The sequence below is a fragment of the Oreochromis aureus genome, linkage group 3 (assembly GCF_013358895.1).
Source record: "Oreochromis aureus strain Israel breed Guangdong linkage group 3, ZZ_aureus, whole genome shotgun sequence".
Taxonomy (NCBI): domain Eukaryota; kingdom Metazoa; phylum Chordata; class Actinopteri; order Cichliformes; family Cichlidae; genus Oreochromis; species Oreochromis aureus.
Window position 1 is genome coordinate 25291364 of NC_052944.1, and position 20805 is coordinate 25312168.

The 20805-nt window shown below is 40.6% G+C and overlaps 1 protein-coding gene and 1 long non-coding RNA gene across 2 annotated transcripts in view; both read right to left on the minus strand.

The window, feature by feature from the left end:
- The window catches only part of LOC116311487 (basement membrane-specific heparan sulfate proteoglycan core protein-like), a 681374-nt gene that overhangs the window by 64122 nt on the left and 596447 nt on the right, over positions 1–20805 (minus strand). The window lies entirely within an intron of this gene.
- On the minus strand, positions 4311–7058 carry LOC120439063. The gene is made up of 5 exons (XR_005612349.1): positions 6950–7058; positions 6142–6390; positions 4739–5021; positions 4568–4659; positions 4311–4339 (listed from the first exon to the last, which is right to left on the minus strand). It is a non-coding gene; the product is annotated as an uncharacterized LOC120439063 (long non-coding RNA).

Sequence of the window (20805 nt, forward strand, 5' to 3'; positions counted from 1 at the left end):
GGTGAGTTCCTTGGTCTTCATGATGCTGTTTGTTCACTAATGTTCTCTAACAAACCACTGAGGCCTTCACAGAGCAGGTAAATAGGTGACTTCTGAAGGTAATTGAATGCACTGGATTTTAATGATGAATATCAGAGTACAGGTGGCTGAAAACAAATGCACGCCACACTTTTCAGATTTTTATTTGTTTAAAACTTTGAAAATCAGGAATCATTTTCATACCAGTTCATAATTATGTGCTACGTTGTATTGGTCTATCACAGAAAATCTCAATTTAAAAAAGGTGTCAAAATGTGTAGAAGTTCAACAGGTATTAATCCTTTTTCAAGGTAATGTAAGCTCAGGCTTTGTTCAGGTTAATCAGAAATGTCCAAGTGACAAGTTTAATATTGAAGGAAGTAATTAGAGTAAAATACAGCTTTATTATCCACTTAGCTTTGGTCCAGACTAATAATTGGTTCTTAGCGCAGTGGCACTTTGATATCACTGTAATGTGTTGTTATGCTAATAATGGCAGTAATAGATTACTTTGGCTTGCACAGCAAACATGTAGCTTACAAAGAACGATGAATATATGTTTTTATTCTTCATTTGTTTGGTGTTTAAATGTTTTGCAATCTCACTAAATACACAGATTTAAAAAGATGAAAAGAACAAAATAATACATTTGAATAAATGTCTGTTTCCTAACATGAGAAAAATGCCGCCGGACCTAATTCATATTAATAAGCCCACCCAAAATTAATTTCATACTAATTAAAAAACTTTCCAAACCAGGTTTTCTTTTTATAAAATGAACTTTGGTGTACTCACTCTTAGTTCTAAGATCTTTAAACTCAATAAGAGATGAGGTGACGTCATCATATTCATCTGAACCTGAAATGTTCATATTTTTATTTACAGGATTGTAAAAACATTTCACATGAAATTAGATTCATTAAATCAAAAACAAGTTTCATCTCTAACTGCTCTGTGCTTTTCAGCACATATACTGTACCATTTCTGTTTTTCACTTGTGTGACTGATTCATAGACGTCATCAGTACCTAAAGAAAAAAACAAGCCAGGCTCACATTAATCATTTTATTACAGTTACACTAAAGATCAGAGCAAAAACAGAAACACTGTGTGAGTCAAAACCAGGACTGTTAGATCTTTAAATGTTCTTTGAAAAGCTGCTGAACACAAACTGAACCTGATAAATGTTTGTGTTAATGGAGGTTTAATAATAGTCAATATCCATCCATCCATTCGCTTCCGCTTATCTTCAGGGGTGCTGGAGTCTATCCCAGCTGTCATAGGGCGAGAGGCAGGCTACACCCTGGACAGGTCGCCAGTCTGTCACAGGGCTCACACACAGAGACAGACAACCATTCGCAGTCACATTCACTCCCGCATTCACACCTATGGGCAATTTAGATTGATCAATTAGCCTATCCCCACTAAAAGTCAACATTAATAATAATAATAAAGATCCGTTTAAATGCTGACCATGTTGAAGAGAGTCGTACACATGAGTTTCATTCTGGTTGACTCCATGATTTGTGGAGGAGCCCGGACTGTGACTCTCAGACTGGATCGACCTAAAACAGGAAATAAACACAATTGTCATGGTCCTCGGTCTTTTGACTCAGCGGTTTGTGTTTTTCATTATTATGATCTTCTGTTCTAGTTTGTTCTGATTGTGTACTGGGGTTTAGACTTTTTAGTTCCTAGAGTTTGGTTCTGTGTTCCCTCTGTTTAGTGTCTGTACCGTGTCTCTGTGCATTTCCTGTTTTATTGTGAAGGTCCGTGTCTTCTGTTAGTGTGTTCAGTTTATGTTTTCCTGTCTCATCAGGTCAATTTGGTTCAGCTGTGTCTTCCTCCTGTTTGCCATTCCACGTTTCCCTCTGTGTGTATTTATACTGTGTGTCCTCGTGTGCTTGTTGCTGGTTCGTCTGTGTTCTTTCTCGGCATCATTCTGTGTCGTCCCCGCGTCTCCCTGCATCACCATTTAAGGGCTCAGGTTTGGTTTTTTTAGTATTTTCCAGTTTAGGTAGTGATGGGTAGATGAGGCCTCGTGAAGCGTTTCGGCACATTCCCCAAACTGCATCGACACTGCGTTGACACAGTGTTGCTGTTTTGCTCCATACTGACACCTGCTGGACCTTAAATATCATTGCAGGCAACTTACTTGAGACTCACAACAGACACTGAATCAATGACCTAGTCATACTTGTATACACTGTAAGGTATTGTATTTTCCATGGAATCATTTTATATCTTTTATATTGCAAATATTGTAGACATCTTTAAAATATATTGTGAATGACATTAAGTGAAAATTAAAATGAAAGTATTGTGAATGTAATATTACCCATTTGACTCAGAGTTTATTATAAATTTCTATTCAGAAAAATAAGTTTATCCAATGTTTTTGCATTCAGTCTATTGCGTTTTTTTTTTTGTTTTTTGACACCATTTCCCCAGCTTTGGAAAACTCACAGGCACAGATGAAGCTGGGGTACATAAAAACTGTAAAGCCAGGTGGAAAAGGTTCAGATAAGATGTCTTCCTGTTCCCCCAGTACGTTAAAGGATCCTCTGATCTTGGAATGTTTCTCTCCGACACTCTCCACAATACTGAGGGGTTGGCAGTCCTTTATAATAAAATTCAGGACTGCCTGGTCCAGAACAGTCTTGCTTGATTTGAAAATAATAAAACACACATTAATTTAAAAAAAAAAAAATGATGATAAAGCTGTTCAGTGTCTATATAGGCCTACCAGTGTTCATTCTGGGTGTGTTTGTCTCCTCATTTTCATGTTTGGCTCTGTAATGCCCAAACACTGAGGAGGTGCTTTTGTTTGTGTAAGAAACGCAGAGCAGATGCGACATTTAACCTGCATAAAATGAAATAAATAATTTACACTTCAAGTCACATTGCTGTTTTTCCTGTTCTGATAGATTACACTGAAACAAAGACAGACAAACAGTTACCTTATTTGCACTGAAAAGATCAAAATGATCCCGCACAGCAGAAACATTTCTTTTTCTTTCGGGCTCCATTTTGTTTTTGGAGAGATATGTTTTTGTTTTTTTTTAATCTTTGCGAGAGTAATTTTGTGTTTTTTGGTGGCGACTCATTCCGTTGGCAGACACGGATGCGGTACCTTTTAAACACAGTTTGGCGCGTTGGCAATGAGCGATACAGCAGCTGTATCGATCACGTGACTTTTTCTTAAAGCGACGCACGCACCGATACAGGCATCGCTAGGTGAGCTTGATACAAGCGTCGGTGCGTCAGTGTTGCTGGACCCATCACTAAGTTTAGGTTTGCTTAGTTTCCGTCCTTGCCTTTGCTGTTTCTGTTTGTTTCACCACTTTATGAATAAAACTCATTTGCATCTCAGCTGCCTGCATCTTGGGTCCTAATTCTCAGCCTCCACTCATCTGCCACAGCAGACCTGACAACAATAAACTCATAAGTAACTGATGTTTGTTTAAAATAATAATAAAGAGTATTTTACCAACCTGGTGAAGCATGAATCTGTAAGATAAGATAAGAATACTTTATTAATGTCAGAGGAAACTAAGTGGTCACAGTGGCTCAAAGACAGTAAGAACAGTAACTGACTAAACTAAATAATATAATATATCACAAAGTAAGAAAAAAAATTTACACAACACAAAGTAGAGAATTTCAATTTGGATGTAGCAGCTGCAAAAAGCAGCATTTCATCGTGCAGTCGATGGATGTTAGTAGCAGCAGGTATAGAGTATTGCACATTGAGATATGTACAGACACCAGTGTGTGCATGTGTGTTTCGATATGATGATGTATGTTGTAGAGTCTGACAGCAGCTGGAAGGAAAGATCTCCTAAATCTCTCCTTCACACTGTGGGTGCAGCAGCCTGTCACTGCAGGAGCTGCTCAGTGCTGTCAGAGTGACCTGCATGGGGTGGGAGGTGTTATCTAACAGGGATGACAGCTGAGCCACCATCCTGTCACTGACTACCTCCACTGGGTCATGAGGACGTCCCAGAACAGAGCTGGTCTTCTTCATCAGACTGTTCAGATTCTTTAAATTATAATTATTATGTTTAAATGTTACACTGATATTTTGTGTCATCAGATCAGAATGTATGTTTGAATAATTAAACAGAATATTGTAAATAAACTCTCTAATAAAGTATCTAATAGTGAAATGTTCATATTTTTATTTACAGGTTTGTAAAAACATGTCACATCGAATTAGTTTCATTAAATCAAAAACAAATTGTATTTCTGTCATTTCCAGCACATATACTGACCATTTCTCTTTGTGACTTGTGTGACTGATTCATAGACGTCAGCAGTACCTAAAGAAAAAAACAAGCCAGGCTCACATTAATCATTTTATTACAGTTACACTAAAGATCAGAGCAAAAACAGAAACACTGTGTGAGTCAAAACCAGGACTGTAAGATCTTTAAATGTTCTTTGAAAAACTGCTGAACACAAACTGAACCTAAGAAATGTTCATGCTAATGGAGATTTAATAAAAGTCAATATTAATAATGATAATAAAGATCAGTTTAAATACTGACCATGTTGAAGAGAGTCGTACACATGAGTTTCATCCTGGTTGACTCCATGATTTGTGGAGGAGCCCGGACTGTGACTCTCAGACTGGATCGACCTAAAACATGAAATAAACACAATAAACTCAAAAGTAACTGATGTTTGTTTAAAATAATAATAAAAAGTATTTTACCAACCTGGTGAAGCAGGAATCTGTGAAAGAGACAAATGTTATTACACATGTTTGTCATGTATAAATTGTTCCACTGATATTTAGTGTCATGAGATCAGAATACATGTATATGTGTGAATAATTAAAGTGTATGTAGTAAATAAACTCTCTAATACAGCATGAAAAGAAGAGGCTCTTACACTTGGACTGTCTGCAGCGATACAACAAGAGCAGGAGAATAATAATGAGAGAGACTCCACAAACCAGTCCAACCATCAACCACACAGGAGATGAACTGCGTCCAGTTACTGTAACAACAAACAATAATTAATTATTAATAATATGTAAAAGAAGCATTCTGAGAGCACAAATCTCTGCTAAGGCAGCTCACTCTGTTGACAAATAAGTCCAAAGGCAGATTTGTTTCAACATGACAACAAAGGCAGATGTGAAATGTAAAAGTGAGGTCAGAGGTCAAACAAATGATATTTTAAATCTTTATACAGTATTTTCTATATGTTGACAAGACACAGCACCTTTGTAAGAATCATAGTTTCTGTGTTATAAGGATTTTTATTGAGTCATAAAGTTGACCTTGAAGACCTCGGTGGATGTGAGCCAAATGTTAATGGATAGTTAACATGACTGCAGCTCGTCAGTGAGGTAACCAGGCAGGTCTGCTGGGATCCTTTCTAGGAAAATAAGATTTGTATGCTAACAGATTTTCCCCTTGTTTCAGTTCCTTCCTGCTTCAAGATTCGTTTTCATGCCATCATTCACCTCCAGTCAGACGCCTGCCACCTTGGATCATTACCCCCCTATTCACCACCACTGCTGCCCCCTCAGAGCCTCTTCCTCACTTGCCTGCCTGCCCATCCTTCAGCAGTTTCCACAGACCTCTGCCTTCATCCACTAAACCCAGCTAGTCTGGACTCCAAGTAAGTCATTGTTGCTGCACTTTATGAACACTCTCTGTCTTGTCACATTCCCTCTCAGATTTCCTGCCCTAACTGCTCTCTCCTCTCCCACAGATCTGTCGCCCTCACGCTGTTATGTCCGCTCCTCTGGCCTGTCTCTCTCACCTCAGTTAAGATGTTTTTGTAGGACTCGCTCCTTAAGTTTAGGTTCATTTATGTTTTGTTCTTGTTGACCAAGTCGAAGCTCACAATCTGTTGTGTTAAATGAATTATCCTTTGTTTGATTAAAGAAACTTTGACTGATTACATCCTCTGCTGTTTTCACCTGAGTCCCACACATGAGTCCTGAATCACAACGATATTAAACCTGACAATATAGAGATATTACATAATAGTTTTATAAAAGTTCTGACTAAATAGACTCAGGTGGCTTCAAACATTTAAAGAGATATGATGTTATTTCTCAGTCATGAAACTCATTTACAGAAACACATGAAATGTTTCTGCTCACCTTTAACTGACATCCAGCTCTGTGCTGACTCTCTTCCTGAGTACTGACACTTGTAGAAACCTTCATCAGACTTTGACACTGCAGAGATCTTCAGCTCCCCTCGGGTATCATTTTGAATAAGTTTGTCATTGTGATAGAAAAACACATTGGAAAGTATTTTTTGTGTTTTCAAACTGCAGCTCAGACTAACAGAAGCTCCCTCAGTCACAGGATGAACAGGACTCACCAGGATAGGACCATTACCATCATCTGTGAAAATAAAACAAACATATTGTTTCAGTCAGACCAGCTGATGCAAACCTTTGAGAAAAAGCTGTGAGTCGTGTCTCTTGATCTACATGCAGACCTGGTTTTCTGAGTGATTATGAGGACTGGAAATATAGTTGGGATGTTCCCTGCAGGAGTCAAATTATTGACGGTGACGTTATTGAATGGTTAAAGGTGAAATTGTAAATGTTTGTATGTTTGTGTTATTTTGCATGACGTGTTTCCCAAATTTCTCTGAATTGAGACATTAAAAGTTCATCTAATGTGACGACAGAGATGTTGAGCTTTTTTGAGTTTTATTCTGACAGAGAAAATAAAAAATACTGTTGGCAAATTATGACAAACTGGATTATGAAAGAATCGAGAGAAATTAGACCAACAACCAAGAATATTTTGATGCTTCGTTGCCTGAAATTGTCTGAAATTCTCATTTTTGTTTGTGTTGCCACATAGAATTTCTTCACATACAGCAAAGCTGGGAAAAATGTTCATGTGACGTCTAAATCACTCAGATCCAAGAAGTAAATGTATAATAACATACTCTGTACAGTGATGTTGACTGCACTGCTGAACTCTCCTGATCCAGACTCACACCAGTACACTCCAGTATCTGACTTTGATGTGTTGATGTTACATGTGGATCCAGTCATCATTCTCCTACAGTCAGAGAGTCGGCCGTCCTCAGAGAACTTCCTCACTCTCCACTCAGTGAAGTTTCCCTCACAGGTCAGTGAGACAGAGTCAGAGGTGAAGTGTTGCACTCTGTCAGGACTCACTGTGAGAGACGCTGCTGAATGAACATCTGGAAACAACATGCAGTGAAGAGACAAAGCTCACAGATGTTAGGATTCAAAATATCACAGTGGAAATATTTGTTTGCTTGAAGCTTTTGTTTTGAAAATCAAATTTAATAGTTCAATATGATAAAGTGTTTGTTTGGTGAGACACTGAGTCTGACAACAAGCCCTGAATCACACAGACAGTCAAATCAATGGAAAACAAAGGAGCCGAATACTGACATGTTTAAGATGATCTAACCCACATGCTTTATCTGCTGGCAGCTCATGTAGAGCTTGGTACACGTCATGTGATATCATGAGCTTTGAGTCATCACTCTCAGCATTATCCACCTGATACAGATCACTCTGAACACACTTCAGTCATTTGCTGTCATGTTTCTGTCATAATTCTGTGATATTGTCTGTTTCACAGATTCCTTCTACAGTGAGATATTTTGCAGCAGCAGGACCAAAACTAAAAACCTTTGAAGTATATTGTCAGGGCTCTGTGTGCGGGCAGGTGGAGATGTAGATCCAAGTGCAGGACTCTGAGACGGAAATGTAACTGAAAACCACAGCTTTATTGCCGGCACCAACAAAACAGAAACCAAACATGAAAACACTAACTGGAACACACAGGCAGGATCTGAGGGTACGACGCGACACTGGGTTGAGGAAAACACAGGGCTTAAATACACAGGGTAGTAATGAGGGAATGGGCAACAGAAGGGAGACACAGCTGGGAGAGATGAGGGCTAACGAGACGGGGGAACCAAGCTGCACACACTAACATAAGACAAAGACTTTCACAATAAAACAGGAAACATGAATTACTAAACAAGAACGCAGACTCGACACAGAGACAGAAAATAACACATGGAACTCAAACAATACATGAAACCACAAATCCTTAAGCACGGATAAACAGAAACTAATAATAATAATAAATAATAATCATCAATCATCATCATCACTACAAGAGAATAAGAAAACAATCCATAAAGCAGAATTAAACCAAAATATAATAAACTCAAAATACTGGGTCCAACGCACCCAGCACCGTGACAGTACCCCCCCTCTAAGGGCTGCCCCCTGACAGCCCTAAACAAAAAAAAAAAAAGCCAGGGCTCGCAAAATCTCTGGTAGCCCTTCGGGCAGGCACTCTTCAGTTTTTGGTAGCCCAATATAAATTTAAGTAGCCTGAAAAAAAAAAAAAAAAAAAAAAAAAAAGCAATTTTTTAATGTTCTGTTTCCTTTACAATATTATACATTAAAGTATAATATTATAACGGAAACAAATTTATCAGAAAATTGTTAAAATACAAATCACAACAACTGTATAAAAATTACAATCATCAACTCAAATACTTGTTTCTAATTGAACAGAAATTTCTATGAACTTGTAAGAACATGAATCAGTCTGTGTCAGATCCTGAATCTGAAATTTCCACTGAAGTCAAGGGTAAGAGGTGAGTGGAACCAAGATCGAGGCCATTTGCTTTTTGAAATTTGCAAAAACTGCTAAATTTGGCCAATGGTGGTTCAGTCTTTGCAACATAGTACGCTTTTGAAAGATTTTTCAGGACTTCTGCTTGGTTTATTTTTTGCAATTGCTGTTGTTCTGGGAAAGATATTGCAGACTGGGCAATAATGCATTTCTTGCATTTCTCATGGGGTCTTTCTTCAAATTACTGGTCCCAGTTACAAAGGCGCTTGTCGACTCAAATGAAATGAAACTCACGACACACCCGGCAGAACATTATGTTATTTAGCTCGTCATATTCCAGCCACATAAATTCTTTTGTCCATGAAACCAAAAAAGCTGAGCTTTCTTTTTGCCTCATAGTCTGATTTGTCATAACTTTTCCGTTTTGTGGTAGGCTTTTATTTGGCTGTGCCTTCTTCACCCTGACCTGTCTTATTTGGCTCAGCAGAACTAAAATACCTGCGTAAATCCTGCTGCTTTTACACACGTACTTACATAACGGTCAGCGATTCTCTGCGCAATCAACCTCTCACATGTTTAAGCTTGCTGTGGGAGATTTCACTTGTCACGTTTGAATAGTAAGCTAATGAGTGATAAGACAATGTCAGAGGAATTGGTGCGCAATTAATCCTCACTCACCAATCAGTGCTGCCGCTCTCTACACACTGTTCGTGCGATCGCAAAGTGAAAGTGAAAGCAAAAAACAAGCACAAATTCAAACGCGATTTCAATATGTCACATAATGACAGTGGCTCATCGATGCCAATAACATAATTACTCAGCTACATTTGCGAAAGAAAATGCAAAACCATTGACACATTTTTTCTTCCTATGATAGCCCGACCGGCAGGGCTGAGATGGATTTTGGTAGCCCGACTGGAAAAATTGCTAGCCCCGGGACGTCGGGCTAGCGATTTTGCGAGCCCTGAAAGCACAACAAAACAAAGCACCAGGCCAGGGCGGGCGGAGGGGGTCCAGGACGGAGGGATAGAAACCAAACAAAAAAAAAAAAAAACCACACAAGCAGCACAAGAGTCCAAAAACACAGGAAAACACATCAAAAACAAAACGAAACTAGAGCTCAAGAGTCCATGAAAAGTTCAGGGAGTCGACCCGGAGGTTGACAGCACAAAAGCCAAAACAGTTCTGGAGGCCAGCCGTGCGGACAGCAACGGCGGGCGAACAGTTCTGGAGGCCGACCGTGCACACGGCAACGGCGCAGGCAAAACCAATCAGGAGGCCAACCACTTGGAAGGCAGTGGCGGCCACCGAGCAGGTCCGGAGGTCGGCCGCGATGCCAGCGACGGCGATGAACTCTTTCCGGAGGCAGTCCCCGACGGTCATGATGCCAACTTAGAGGCCTGGAAAATGGCCGGCAGAGGCGAGGCGGAACAGGCCGAGCTGGCTCTGACGGCGGTGTTGCAACCACAGGGCCGGGCGAGGCAGGGCCGGGGCTGAAGCTGGACCAGGCGAAGGTGTGGATGAAGACGCAGAGGCCGGACCTGACGGCAGCGCGACCTGACGGCAGCGGTGATGTAGAAGTCGCGGGGGATGAGTCAGTAGGTGGCGGCTGAACAAACTTCCCCGGACCGTCAGCAGAATGAAGATGTGTTTGCTAGGTCCTCCAGGACCCCCAGCAGACGAGGCATGAGGCTGGCTGGGTTCTCCCGAACCCCCAGCTGACGAAACTTTAGGCTGGACGGGCTCCTCGGGCCCTCCAGATGGAGCAGATGCAGGACCAGAGGCAATTGGGACCCCTGGCTGAGGGTGACGATGAGTGGCTGACTGAGCAGATGACGAAGCTAATGATTCCTCTACTAACTGCGCTACTGACTGGGTTATGGACTGTAACAAAGCTTGCAGAAAATCCGATTGTGGTAGCGACTGAGCTACGGGTGACTGAATTTGCAATGAAAGTGGCGGTGGAGTTGGTGACTGGGCGGCTACCTGGGCTACAGGCGGCTGCTGAGCAGGGGACACTGGGCTACAGGCGGCTGCTGAGCAGGGGACACTGGGCTACAGGCGGCTGCTGAGCAGGTAACTGAGCTGAAAGCGGACGGGCAGCTGACTGAATAAACATAGCCCCAGAATAAACAGTTCCAGACGAAACAGTCTTAACTCCTGGATCTGAAAGAACATCAGGAGCACAGTCTTTTGAACCAATGGGAAAATAATCGTTCTTAAAACGAGAACTTTTATTTTCCCGAACCGGAGAAACACGAGCTGTAGTGTTCATGAAGCTGGCGTTCGCAGCTTTGGGGGAAAAGGCGAATGAAGGGAGACTCTGTCACTCACCCTAGGCGGTTGTTTGAGATGAATCCCAGGCTCCTGCTGAAGCTGTGAGTGCTGGCGGCGCGCTCGCTGCCTCCCTGTTGAAGATGGAGCGGCGCTGGTGGAATGTGACAAGAGAAGACTCTGCTGTGGCTGCTCCTGCGGTGATGTGGAAACGCTGGGTGAGTCGGGTGGCACAATAATGTTCCCTAACATTTTGTAGAACGCCTGAGCAGGCGTAAGCTGGTTGCTTGCAGGCTCGTAGTAATCCTCCCGGGACCGGCTGGACCGTTTTCTGCGAGACCGCGGAGGAAGCAGAAGAGTGGGCCGAAGGGTAGGCTGCTAGCGAGGAACAGCAGCACGGAGGCCCTCCAAGCGCTAGCCGGGTCCCGTCAAAACGGGAGCTGCGCTTCCACAGTGAGTCCGCTGGATCCATTACTGGTCGCGTCGTTCTGTCAGGGCTCTGTGTGCGGGCAGGTGGAGATGTGGATCCAAGTGCAGGACTCTGAGACGGAAATGTAACTGAAAACCACAGCTTTATTGCTGGCACCAACAAAACAGAAACCAAACATGAAAACACTAACTGGAACACACAGGCAGGATCTGAGGCTACGACGCAACACTGGGTTGAGGAAAACACAGGGCTTAAATACACAGGGTAGTAATGAGGGAATGGGCAACAGAAGGGAGACACAGCTGGGAGAGATGAGGGCTAACGAGACGGGGGAACCAAGCTGCACACACTAACATAAGACAAAGACTTTCACAATAAAACAGGAAACATGAATTACTAAACAAGAACGCAGACTCGACACTGAGAGACAGAAAATAACACATGGAACTCAAACAATACATGAAACCACAAATCCTTAAGCACAGATAAACAGAAACAAGAAACTAATAATAATCATCATCACTACAAGAGAATAAGAAAACAATCCATGAAGCAGAATTAAACCAAAATATAATAAACTCAAAATACTGGGTCCAACGCACCCAGCACCGTGACATATATTTAAATGAACAATAACAGCAGCTGTTATTTGTGACGTCTTCTTCTAGCGTCCATCTGTAGTCAGTGTTTTTCTTGTATTTGTCAGAGCTGTTAACCTGCCTGCTGACATCTTTGTTTCTTTATTAACTATATTTGACTTTTTTATCTGAACACCTACCTGAGCACTAAACAAAGAGTCTTAACTGTGTAAATCCTGTCTGTGCACTAAGTAAAAATAATCAGTACAAACAGTAACATGAGTTTAAATATCAAAGTAAAAGTATTCAAAGAGAAAATATTTAAAATCTCATAGATGTCTTTTGTTTTTCATGTTATCACATTAAATAAAATTGAGCAATAAGAAAAGGAAACAAAGAAATTCAGTTTGGTTTGATCACAGAGAGAAAGGAAAATATTCAGTTCAGTTCTTCTTTTGTGGAGTTTTAATGTACACAGACATCAATGGTTGTCATGGAGATGAGATTTTAATGGTCTAAATGGTGGTGAATAAAAATGATGACCTAACATGAGCTCATTGAGAGGACAGAGAGAAACAAACTGACCTGCAGACCAGACAAACTTTGGTTGACTGTGATCAGTGTGATACTCTGGGTCTCCTCTTCCAGCTCTGCACACATATCCTGCTGTGTGTGTCTGTCCATGAATGATGTAGGAGTCCTGTGCAGTCCCACTGCCATCAGGTAGCAGCTCATAACTGGAGGATTTCTCTGATAGATCAGGAACAGCTTTATACCAGTAGAAGCTCCATCCTGCAGACGGATGTTCAACCTGACAGTTCAGAGTTACTGAGGCTCCAGGACTCAGCCATGATGGAGACACAGTGAGGACAGGACGGGGTTTATCTGTTCAACAAAGATTTTCTCTCAGTGAACATGTAGTACAGTCTCTGAACAGTGAGCTCAGTTTATACAAAGAATAATAATCTCAGTCTATATGAACAGAAACACATTTTACAAAGTGTTCAAACAGCTTAAAGCAAATATGACTTACTGTCAGAAACTGTCAGTGTGACTGAATCACTCCACTCATTTGTGTTATTCTGTGAACTTTTCATTCTGCCCTTACAGCGATAGTTTCCACTGTTGGATGATGAAGCAGATCTAATCCTGTATTCATTTTGATTTGGAGGTTTTATGGTGCTGTTTGTTTCCCACTCATAATCCCACTCAGTGTCTCCTCCATGGATCTCACATCTGACAGTGATCGTCTCTCCTCTGTATATCTCAGACCAGTTTGGATACAGAGTCACAACAGGCCTGTTTGACACTGTTAATGTTCAAGAAAGTACAATAAAAACACGTGAAAGACAAAAGGTTCAGTTACCATCAGATGTAGTGCTTTGTAGGAAGTTACATTTAAACTCACCAGTTGTGTCAATCCTGACTGACTCACTGTCCTCTGTGTAGTAAACTGGTTCTCCTCTTCCTCCTCTGCAGCTGTAGAGTCCTCCCTCTGAGACACTGATTAGTCCATTTGTCAAAGCTTCATAAGATTTCCCATCTCTGTACCAGTAGTATTTCCATCCAGATGATGATGATGATGATGATGATGATGGGCTCACAGAGCAGGTCAGGGTCACACTGCCCCCTACTGGAACAGCTGTCCTATCAGCTCTCAGTTCAGCCTTTGGTTTCGCTGCAGTTCAGTTTAGAACAAGAACATAAAAGTAAAAATGACTGAATCAGAACAATTTAAAGAACTGCATGGAAATATGTAAATAATCAAATATCATGAAACCTTAATGGTGAAGATAAAACAAACTGTGTCACACATGATTCTATTCTGCATTTTTGTTTTGATGAGAACAGTGACTTTTTAAAATATGTACTTGTGTGTATTTACAGTTAATTACATGTTATGTCCTTGTTTTCTTTACTCAATCTGATGTTGAAGCCTCTGATAGATAAGATGAGACCTAGTAAGTGTGTTTTATATTCTTTTGCTGTGGAAGCTGACATTTCCTGTCGCACAGATGTCTTTAGGCCACAATAATAAGCACGGTGAACTTCACCGCTGCCATTACAGGAGGCAGTTTGGATGTGATTTCCAGCTGAGCTGTTAGGAATGCTGGAATAAGACTTCAGTGTTTGTGTTGCAAAACAGATCAGGTTTATTAGCCGAGTTCAGATCTCGGAACTGAAATCTGAGACTGTTGAACCTCGATGGTGATCCAAGCCTAGCAGATCTGAACTTCCACTAAAATCTTCTGTTCCTGCTGGATCAACTCATATTCCAGAGATCAGGAAACTGACTCACACTTCTGAACTGTGACACGACTCCACCATAATCTCTGTTACTGCGACACACAGAGGACTTAATCCAAGAACTGATTCCACACCAGACTGTGACTGTGAAAGGTTTTCTCTGTAAATCTGTGGACAGCTGATTTTGTGCTTTCAGTGTTGTAATTCCATTCATAGTGTTGGTGTTGTACTGGTAACTCACTGTGTTACTGATTATAACTAACCAGCCACTCTGCAGGTCTAGTGAGTGAACTGAGTCGACTTAAATTGATCAAAGTTTGAAGAGCAGCTGAAAGAAAGCTGGTTAACCCTAAAGGAGCTAACACAGGTTAACTTGTAGTTAACACAGATAAGAGTTCAAACTAACCTGAACTAGACAGAGAGAGATATTTTTACATATTGTTGTTTAATTTTATTGAAATATTTTATTCTGGTTTTCGGATGCATAAATTAATGTAAACTGGAAACTGGTTGTATATTTCCGTGTCTTCTGTTTCCCACCTACAAGTTCAAAGTTCACCCTGGTCCTGGTATGTATTATTGGTTATTGGTTGGTATTTTATTTTTATTTTAATTTTGTTTTATCTTTAGTGAAGTAGTGAGTTTTTCCATGTACCGTGAATGCACCGCTGCACTGCTCATGTTAACTTTCTTTCAGTGCAGCTGTCTGCACGCAGCAAGGTGACTTTCTCTGTATATTGCACTGTGTTAAAAGGGTAAAAGAACTCCATGAAACGTAGTTTTGAGCACTGATTTTGTTTTGCAGATGCACGAAACTGCTGTGGTGGGGTGGCTGTAGCTCAGGAGGTAGAGCGGGTCAGCTGCTGATCGGAGGTTGGTGGTTCGATCCCTGGGTCCCCTAGTTTGCATGCCAAATATCCTTGGGCAAGATACTTATGGCGTATGAATGCGTATGATTGATAGTTAGAAAGCACTTAACATATAGATAGTAGTGCTTGTGTGAATGGGTGTGTTGTATAGAGCGCTTTGAGAACTCCAGGAGAGTAGAAAGAACCAGTCCATGTACCATGTGGAACTTGCAATCCTGTAACGTGTTGAGCTACAGAGTTAATGTATTGTGTGAGAAATACATGAACTCTGGTGAGTCTCGAATTGTGCAAATTAAATTGTGATTCACAGTAGAGATGGACCGATCCGATATTACGTATCGGTATCGGTCCCATACTGACGTAAATTACTGGATCGGATATCGGAGAGAAATAAAAAATGTAATCCGATCCATTAAATATCAAAAAAGCACCTCACAAAACTTGCGACATGGCGTAACTCGCCTCATAACTGTAGCATGTTGCAGCAGTATGCCTCACGTGATAGAGCGGCTGTGTGTATTTGTAGCCTCGCTACCAAACCAGCATTTCATCTCCGATGAAGTTATCCCAGAGAGAAGTAAAGCAAGTGTGTAAGTTCATCTCTGAATGTTTGTAAAGCATTCCCACGTTAAGCTTAACAACCGATATATGTAGCGACTGCCTCTTCTCTCTCCCTCCCTCTCCTGCTGCTACTTCAATCATGAAACTGATTAATGATCAGCTGATCGGCTTTTCTGTCGCGAGTCCGTCTCTCTTCTTTGTTTTTGGCCCACTTTGCACCAGAAAGAGGAAACCAGCGGCTGAACAACAGCAGCACGTTTAAGCTTGATAAGCTGTTGTTAGAATTTATTTTATATTACTTTCTACACCAGGATCCTTTTCTACGTAGCTGACGGCTGGTAACTGTGCAGGGGCGGATCTAGCAAAGTTTAGCCAGGGGGGCGGATAGGGCATGAACAGGGAAAAGGGGGCACAAAGACATACTTTTCTTTCTTATTCTCATTTAAAATGTCTAGCTTTTAATAAATAATTATCTGAATCTTACACCCAAAGTTTTAATCTGATGTAAAATATATAGAAGTCCATTACTGTATATAGTAACTGTTAAGTCTAATATACCCTAGTAAGCTATAGTACTTTTTCCTTTGGGAAGATACCATCTGTGCAGTCTGCAGTTCTGTTGAAGAAAGATGTTGAATCTATTTAATTATTCTTGAAAAATAATTTAATTCTGTGCATTTTTTTTCACACTGCATCAAATTCACAGTCCCGTTTCTAACTTATCAAATTTATAAAACTTTATAAAACAGCTTCTATGTGATTGTAGAAGCTGTTAACGATGTCTTAGATGTGTTAGCCCTGTGAAAAGTATGCTAGTGTACCCACATGTGCTACCTTTGCAGGCGCAAGTGTTGCATTTTGAGGAGAATTTGATTTTGAGGAAAGAAAAGGTAAATTTGAGTGAACAAAATTAATTGCTGCGTGCAAAAATGTATTTCAGTGTTTGCAATTATACACACACACACACACACACACACACAATAGCAGCCCCCTTTTGCTCTGTTTTTGCATTTGCGTTTGCTCGCAATGTGTTGCTTACGCTTCTCAACATTTCTGCCCCTGTGCATTCAACTTCGATATATTTGTGCCACAAAACCAGCCAATCACAGACTTGGATGCAAAATATTCTGATTGGCTGTTTTGTTCTTCAATCAGCTCGAAATAACGAAATGCAATATCCCAGAATGCATTTCGTCCAAAACTCAAACGAGGCAGTGAAATATTACTCTTTCTGGATCACAAAACAAACTTTTGAGATATTTTCAGGCGAGAATGGTGCTGTGTAAACTTCAAACATCTGCTCGATTTATTAAGACGTCACATATTTGCAACAGTGCTCTAACGTTTTCAGAGATGCCTGTTACCCACCAGCTGACCGGCTGGTCAAGGCTCCCGGCACATCGTTTTTTGTAGCTCATTCCCAGTCAATATCTTAAACTCCGCCACTCTGCGTTCTTCTGCCACTGCCTCGTTTGAGTTTTGGATGAAATGCATTCTGGGATATTTGCCTGGGTTTAGCTACAGCAGCTAGTGAGCTGATTGGAGACCAAAACAGCCAATCAGAATTTTTTGCATCCAAGTCTGTGATTGGTTGGTTTTGTGGCACAAATATAAAAGCATACAGAAAGAGTTGAACGTGCAGGGGTAGAAATGTTGAGAGCGCAAGCAACACATTGCAAGCAGGTCCGCGATCTGAGCAAGAGCAAATGCAAAAACTGAGCGAGAAGGGCTGCTGTTGTGTGTGTATATGGACAATTGCAAAATTATGGATATGGATAATTGCAAACACTGAAATGAAGCAGCAATAAATCTTTGTTCATTCAAATTTAGCTTATCTTCGCTCAAAATAAATTTCTCTTCCAAATGCAACACTTGCACTTGCAAAAATCTTTTATACGTGTGCTTAAAATAGTGGCACAAAAATAACGCCATAGCTTACATGTGAGGTTTTAACTAACTCACCATTTGAAACACTTTTTATGGTTTATTCGATTTGCACTGAAATGTATTTTTGTCGTTGGTATATTGGTATTGGCCAGTAGGGATGGGTACCGATATGGGTTCTGACAAAAAAATTAAAATATTTACGTTTAAGCACCGGCAGGTTTCAAAAGTAAAGGTTTGGCACCGGATAAAACCTAAATGATACCCATCCCTATTGGCCAGTAAGAACTGTATAGATGATATCTAAAGAAAAAATATAACACTTAGAGGAATTTGATTTTACTCTTTTTAATTCATACAAATGAGATACAGGGAAAATTAGTCGGTAGCAGGGCCTTTTTTAGCCAATTTCTGGGGGTGCTGAAACAAAATTTCCTTTTCCTTTTTTTTTTTTTTTTTTTACAATATTTGCTGTTTGTTTGACACACTACTAAAAATATAAAAACCATACAGTACTTGGTTGAGACGTAATATTTTAACAACAAAAGTATAGATACCCCCCCTCTCCCAAAATGGTTTGTTCCAGCTCGCCTCTCCCCTACTCTGGCTCTAGCGCCCTTTCTGCCAAACCGATGGTGGCTGAGACGCAGCGGAGCGGAGGTGTGAGTGTCTGGCTTAAAACAGGACATATTAGCTGCATTTAACCATCAGTTACTCTTTATATAGTTAGGTAGGAGTCAGACCATGTTTCTTTTTAGCTGAAAAACATTACACCCAGGTAACCTGCAGTGTTGAAAACGTGTTTCCTGACGATGTTTGCTACCCTACAATCCGTCCTGCTCTGTAGTAAAATCAGCGACATTTGACCGTCCTGCTGCTCCCATTGAAATGTATACAGCCTATTTAAAATCTAAAACTTAAAATTGTCTGTAGCCTGCTGTTGTTACCACTGTCCTGTTTGAAATGGATACTAACTAGCTAACTGACTGGGTGCCCATTAACCTTATAACTCCTGTTGTGTGTGTGTGTGTGTGTGTGTGTGTACAGAGAGACAGCCAGGTTCATAGGCTCTCTTATGATATCGGGCTCTCTATTGTTTTGGGTCCACGTGCGCTCTCGTGACCAGCGCTCCCGTACCTGCGCTCAACGCAGGGTCACGTAGCCACTCTCTAAGGCCTTCTGTACTCACTGTTCGTGTTGTTTTCGTTCACGGGAAGAGTCTCGGTATCCCGTCAATCGCCATCCATCCCGAGGGGAGCCCAGACGCAAACTTCCCGGCCTGGTGACAAAGTAGCACCGGGGCTTTCCGTCAATCACGTTGCGGTGGCGTCCTCTCCCTCTCCTCGCGGTGGATGTGATGTTTTAGGCTCCGGCTCGGAGGACCAAATAAATGTTGGGTCTAAAGTCAGACCCGGCTGACTCCAGGACTTATTCCCGTGAAAGAAAAACAAGGCAACAGCGATCGATCGTTTTCACTTGCAAGGGAGGTATCATCTGTGTCTAACACGAAAATGACCCCGACTCTGACCTCCTCCTGCTGCCTTTTTATTGCGAGACAGTTCACACAAAACACGTCATAGCAAAGTAACGCCCACTTGGTTCTAAGACATAGGCATTGTATGTATATGTGTGAACTTCTGTATGTAAGTAAGAATGTGTATGTGTATGTGTGTGTGTGTGTGTGTGTGTGTGTGTGTACAGAGAGACAGCCAGGTTCATAATGGATATTAGGACGTTTTCAACAAAAAAAGGAGCCACATTCAGGTACAAGTGTAAAATCAAATGATCCATCAATCAAGAATAATGTTGGATCAGTGTTTCAATATTTATATCTTTTATTAGATGTTCATGTGGTTTGGTTATTTGCCTTTTGGTTGAAAGTACACTGAGAGAGGACTTCTTGTTAGTGATCTTAATAGTATTTTTTTCATATTAATGTAATTTTTTAATCTAATTGAATCTATTTGTGTATGATTGTCAGTCCAAAGAGGGAGAGAGGAAAGAGGGGAACATGAGGAGAAAGTACAAGGTCAGGAAGAACCAGGTAAGAAAACAGACAGGGAACAGTGACAGGCAAAACAGAAACTGTTAAACTGATGAAGAGAAAAAACCTGATTTTACTCATACAGTCTGGAAGTTGTGTTCTCCTGATATTAAAGCTGTTATACAGAATCTGCAAAACAAACTGTGTTGAAACATTTTTTGAACATAACATTATCATTGATTGGGGAGATTAAAATTAATGATATATTTTTATGTGTTTCAGTCACAACTCTACTAAAACCTCAGGTAATAATAGATTGGGCCAACTTTTGGACCATCCAGTTGTCTGAGTGACTGCCGCAGTACGTACATCACATTTGTGCACTATCAGAAAGTGCCAAACGGAGCCCTGGTGGAGTGAGGAGCTGTAAAGAGAAGCAGATGCTCTGTTTATATTCTAAAGATGTTTTAAGCTTGTTTCAAAGATTCTGTACAGCAGCTTTAAATGTTTTCCACAAGCACACATACACTTATCAGTGTTTCTCAAACTTTTTACAGTGTGTACCACCTGATAAAAATGTCAAGCTCTCCCAAGTATCACTATGAAAGCATGAAACTCATAAATCTTACAACACAAAATTAGTATTAGTAAATTAGTCAAATTAATATCTGCAGTAAAGATTTCTTTCATACATTGTGTACATTGTACCATAGGCAAAGTTGCCCCAATTTTTATAATTTTTTTTTAATCAATATTTTGTACATTTCAAGGACTCTTCTGTTTTTGGAGTGTATTTTTATGTGTCTGTATTACATTAAACATAAACATTAAAAGTGAATCTCTGTCCAAAACATGCAGTCAGTTTTCTTTTTACTCACTGTAAGCATCATTCATTATTCTCCCAGTAATTAAGGTTAGAAATTTGCAGACTTGCACAGAGATGGTAAAATTATTATGATGAAAATGGAGACGAAGCTAACAGACGACGAGGACAAGGAAGCACCAAGGAGACAGTCAGAGAGAACTCGAAAATAGCGAGCTAACTTCCTGCTAACTTCTAACTTTGTTAAATTTAATACATTTTGTTTTCATCAATGCCTGGATGTTAAACGTAACTGTTACACCTGGTAAAGCAGTAACACTGATCATTTTATTAAAGATGATACAATTTAGACAGTTTTTAACTCTCAGTGATGCTGCAGTGTTCGTTTGACTTTGGGACCTGAAGTGGACGGAGGTTTGGAACCAGATTATTCTGCGAGGCTCCTGACTACGGCAGTAATGCTCCGACAATCCACCAAGCAATGCGGCTTCGTAGCTTACCATTTTTTGACAGATTTTTGA